Below are 5307 nucleotides of genomic sequence, written 5' to 3' on the forward strand. Positions count from 1 at the left end.
TAAAAATAAAATTGTCAGGCTGGCAGTATGGTTTAGTAGTAAAGTGCTTGCCTAGTATGCATGAAGCCCTGGGTTTGATTCCTCAGCACCACATAAACAGAAAAGGCCAGAAGTGGCTCTGTGACTCAAGTGGTAGAGTGCTAGCCTTGAGCAATAGAAGTTCAGGGACAGCGCCCAGGCAAAGAGTTCAAGCTCCAGGACTGTCCAAAAACAAACAAACAAACAAAGACCAAGAAACAAAACAAAACAAAGTTGTAAAATTTTTTTTTAAATATCATCATTAGAGATAGTTTGCTGTTCCATGGAATAATTTCAGGGGTCAGGCATGAACACCTTGACTCCTTTTCCTTGAGAGGGCTAATGACTGTTATCCCCTAGACTTGATTCTAGGGACCCAATTTTATGTGTCATTCCTAAAGAATCTTGACAGAGACAGATTTCTTTCAAACCTTTCATGACACTCCAAGTCTGTTCCTTGGCACAGGCCCTTGTGGATAATGGAAGTTGCTGGGAACTTTAGAATGCTCCGTTTAAATAAGGGGCAAAGCCAGATTTTGATCAGAAACATATCTATGTAACTGTTCTGATAAATTATGTAAAGAAAAGCTCAAAAATGGCAACTAAAATCTCTGAGACATGAATAAACTTACTCTTTTTCACATTCTAAAGATGTTCACTCAAGTGAATTCACTTTGCACTTAATTTTATATCTATTAAGTTTTTTAAAAAAATTATTTTCTTGGGGGTAGGATGGGAAGGGGAAACAAAGGAGGAGGCTACAAGTACAAGATAATGTACTCATTATCTTGCCCATGTAATTGTAACCCCTCTGTGCAGTATTTTCACAATAAAATAATAAAAAATAAAATAAATAAAAATAATTTACTTTCTTGTAAAGATGCTGTACAGAGAGGTTACAGTTACATCAGTAAGGTATATTTACCCCCTCCTTTGTTTGCTCCTACTATCCTTTCCCTCCCCCAAATTGTAAAGTTAATTTCCATCATAGTGTCTTGTGAGTATCATTGTGGCAATGGGTCATCCTGTCCACAGATTGTTTTCAGGGCTTATAGAATCATGCAAGATTTGCTACTAGCTTATCTGGATAAATGTTTGTGCCTAGAACAGGTGTTCTATAAGCATTTCAATTGCAAATAAGTCAATATACTTGATTACCAGAAAGGCCATTCCTGGCCGGGTGCCAGTGGCTCACACCTGTAATCCTAGCTACTGGTGAGTCTGAGATCAGAGGATTATGATTCAAAGCCAGCCCAGGCAGGAAAGTCTGTGAGATTTTTATCTCCAATTAATCAAGGAAAAAAATGGGAAGTGGTACTGTGGCTCCAGTGGTAGAGTGGTAGCCTTGAACAAAAGGAGCTCAGGGACAGCATCCAGGCCCAGAGTTCAAGCCCCAGGACCAGCAGAAAAAAGAAAAGCAAAATATCATTCCTGCTTCTGTGAAATAGTTAATATTGGTCACTAGATAGCAGTCTGTAAGTCCTAAAGAAAATTCTTCAATGATAATAATTCTCTATACAGCATACTTAATCTTTAAGGTATCTCACTTTTTTGGGGGAGTCCAGTCATGGGGCCTGAACTCTGGGCCTGGGCGCTGTCCCTTAGCTCTTCAGCTCAAGGCTAGCGCTCTACCACTTGAGCCACAGCACCACTTCCGGCTTTTTTCTTTTTGCTTATGTGGTGCTGAGGAATCGAACCCAGGGCCTCAGGCATAGCAAGGCAAGCGCTCTACCACTGAGCCACCTCCCCAGCCCCCGGTATCTCACATTTATACTGATAGAGGGCTACCAAGCACTTCCTTTAGTAAATGGGTGTATATTGTCAGAAAAGATAAATACAGACAGCTCCTGGCTTACAATGCTTCAACTTAACCATTTTGCCAAAGTCATGCTTATTCACAGGACCACATCATTAAGCTAGGAATCGTAAAACAGCCAAAGATAACTCTGTCTCTCTCCGTACCCACTACAACAACACAGACAATTTTAAGAGTCATAGATTAGATATGAAGCTAGCTTGCACCTATAAAGCCATCTCTACTCAGAACCCTTAGTCGAAGCAGTCTTGCTTCTCAAAGGAGTAAAGCGGAGTAGCCCGGGGTAGGAACTAACGTTAGGTTGAGCTGGGCAATGTTGCTTTGGGGCTGGGGCTCCACGGTGGAATGTGCTCCAAAGAGCTTTTGCAGTGGCTGCAGTCTGTCACCCGTTCCACGGCGGCTCCTGGCTGAAACCAAATCCACGGTTAGTTCATCCCCTATCCATCTGGAGCCAAGCCTAGAAATAGTTCCATTGCTGCCTTAATGGCATTTGAGACAGGAGCAAATGTTCTGCACAGTGGCGCCTGTAGGCTCTAATCAGATAAATTAAGGAGTTGAGCATGTTTCCACCATTTGGTTTAGTTTTATTTTAGTCCCAATTCCCGTTGCGCCCATTTGAAGGCCTGGCACCTTCTCACAGGCTCTACCGCGAAGCTCCCTCAAGGAGAAGCATCACATTCTCCTTCGTCCTGAGAGACATGCAATGCCCCGCAAACACACTGCAGCTGCTTTGTGACATCACAAAACCATCTCTTTTCCAACTCAAGTTAACTCTCCACAAGATGGGAAAGATAGGTGAGTTGTTAGAATGAAAAGGATATTTCTCAAGATCAGGATGTGGCTCAGCGGATTCTGGCTCTGTTCATAGATACAGAATGAAGTGCAGAGTTAAAGGATGGACCCTAATTTTATCTTTGGGTAGGACTACCCAAATCATATTTCCTTTCAAGGCAATACTATTTAGTCAAATCCTACTAGCTTGACAATTGTCTTCTGCTTCAGACCTACAAAAAGTGTAATTTTACCTGCTCCTAACAAATATTTGTTTCTATCTTGGATAAGGGACTTTTCTCTTTTGTACTTTTCTGTGTATTTAAATCCTTGGAATTTCTACTGGCAAGAGCAATTCCACAATGACAATAACAGCAAAAGACATCTTGAGTTTATTAGAACCTTCTCATTAGCAAAAGGCAGACATGAAACAGCTTCTAATGGAAGATGATCAGTTTCCCTCAAAACTATAAGAGAAGAATGCAAGCAGGTGAATAGGAGAAGGAAACCATTGCTGGTCACTATTTGTTTGCCCTTTCCTTTTCTCTTGTCTGCTGAATGAGCCGTAAAATGCCAACCAGAACTATTAACAAGAAAATCTGTACCAATCAAATTATTTTTATCAGCTGTCAAACATTCTTAAGGACATGTAGAAAGTAAAATATTGCTACCTGGAAATAGGAATGAACTACATTCAGAGGTGATGGGCACTACTTCATTGCTGGGAACATTTAAAAATTCTAACTAGCAAAAGAAAAATTCAAACCAGGGCTGGGAATGTGGCTTAGTGCCTAGCATGCATGAAGCCCTGGGTTCGATTCCTCAGTACCACATATACAGAAAAAGTTGGAAGTGGCACTGTGGCTCAAGTGGTAGAGTGCTAGCCTTGAGCAAAAGAAGCTCAGGGAGAGTGTGCAGGCCCTGAGTTCAAGCCCCAGGACTGGCAAAAAAAAAAAAATTCAACCTGTGTCATAAAGTTTATCACAGAGTCAACTGCAGCTTGTGCCACACTGATAAGTTAGTGACTGTGTGTGGACAGGTCCCCAAAAGGTCTCTACTTCCAAACTAAATTAGACTCTTTCTTCCCCCATTTTGTGTAACTGCACATATGATGTATCTCTGCATCTCCACCTGAGATGTGTTCTAATATAATTCTGCCATGCAGGGCCAAGGACCCATAATGCACCTTTTACTGAGCAAAAGTTGTTCTGTTTTGTTGTTGTTGTTGTTGTTGTTGTTGGTGGTGGTGGTGGTGGTGGTGGTGGTGGTGGTGGTGGTAGTGGGATTTGAAGTTAGGGCCTGGGCGCTGTCCCTGAGCTCTTTTGCTCCAGGCTGGAGCTTGATCATGAGAAACTTGATCATGAGAAAAGAGGCACCACATTTTGAGAGGTCAAGTTGGTAGTTATTTATTGGAAAGTTTCTATTGGAGAATGCGGGCTGACTCCTGTCACAAAGGCCTGCAGCCCGACAAATACACTTAACACTGTTACAAAACTGAGCCTGAGAGCTGGAGAAGCAGAAAAAGCAGAAAAACAATACCAGAAAACAAGATCAAATCCAGAGAAGAGCCAGGAGACAGGACAGAAACACAAGACATGGTGTTATGGCACTTGAACTGGTCTGCTCCTAAATAGTGTCAGGGTCAGAGGGCAGGGTCTCAGGAAGATGGAGAGTCTCCCAAGTTCAAGGCACAGGACTGACAGGTCCAGAAACCTACCGTCCAAGTCCCTACCCCTGCCTTTGGAATTCAGGCATGCCTGAATTCCTGTAAGGTGGGACTTCACTGCCTCCACCATGAAGACAAAATGGGGACATTTAAACCCAATGTCCTATCATCCTCCTCGTGTTCAAGATGGCACCGGCTGGATCCAGTGTCCCTATTTCACTACCACTTTGAGCCATGGTGCCACTCTGGTTTTTTCTAGTGGTTAATCAGAGATAAGAGTTTTCCTGCCCAGGCTGGCTTTGAACCCTGATCCTCAGATCTCAGCCTCCCAAGTAGCTAGGATTACAGGCATGAGCCACTAGCACCCAGCTCTTCAGTGGTTTCTTAACCCTCATCCTGAGGGTTGAACTTTGGGCCCATTCTTGTTCAACTTGCTTACCTACCTCCATGAATACCAATACTTCTTAATAGAATAACCACACAAGCCATCTTCCAAAGTGAAGCTTTTGACAATAAGTAACTCCTGATAAATAAGGAAGCCAGCTAGGAGTGGGGCCCATGCCTGGAATCCCAGCACTCTAGAGGTAGAGGTAAGAAAGATCAGAAGTCCCAAGCTAGCCTCAAGTATATCCAAGGACCTTTCTAAAACGATCACCACTCAAAACAATGCAGATCAAGAAGCACAAATTAGAGATTTGCTGTCATCCTGCTTCCTGTCCCTCGCTTTGTCCCTGCCCCTACTTTAAATCCCGAGGGAGGAAACGATGAATGGATTTTCCTCCATAGATGACAGATGGTGATAAGTCTTGGGGAAATGGATGAGCACACTGGGAAAATAGTCTCAGTTCCTGATGTCTTATTGCTACAGCCTCCAGTAGCACTTTCTCACACTGTTCATGTATTTCATTTTAGGATTTTTTTTCTATTTTCCTTTACTAGTTAATATTCTGTCTTATTCATCATAAAGAAGAGATAGTTCTTTCTCCTCATTTTTTTTTAGCTAACAGTTTCACATGCTTACAACCTATTCCAATAG

The sequence above is a fragment of the Dipodomys spectabilis genome, unplaced genomic scaffold (assembly GCF_019054845.1).
Source record: "Dipodomys spectabilis isolate Male_0828 unplaced genomic scaffold, ASM1905484v1 ptg000051l, whole genome shotgun sequence".
Classification (NCBI taxonomy): Eukaryota; Metazoa; Chordata; class Mammalia; order Rodentia; family Heteromyidae; genus Dipodomys; species Dipodomys spectabilis.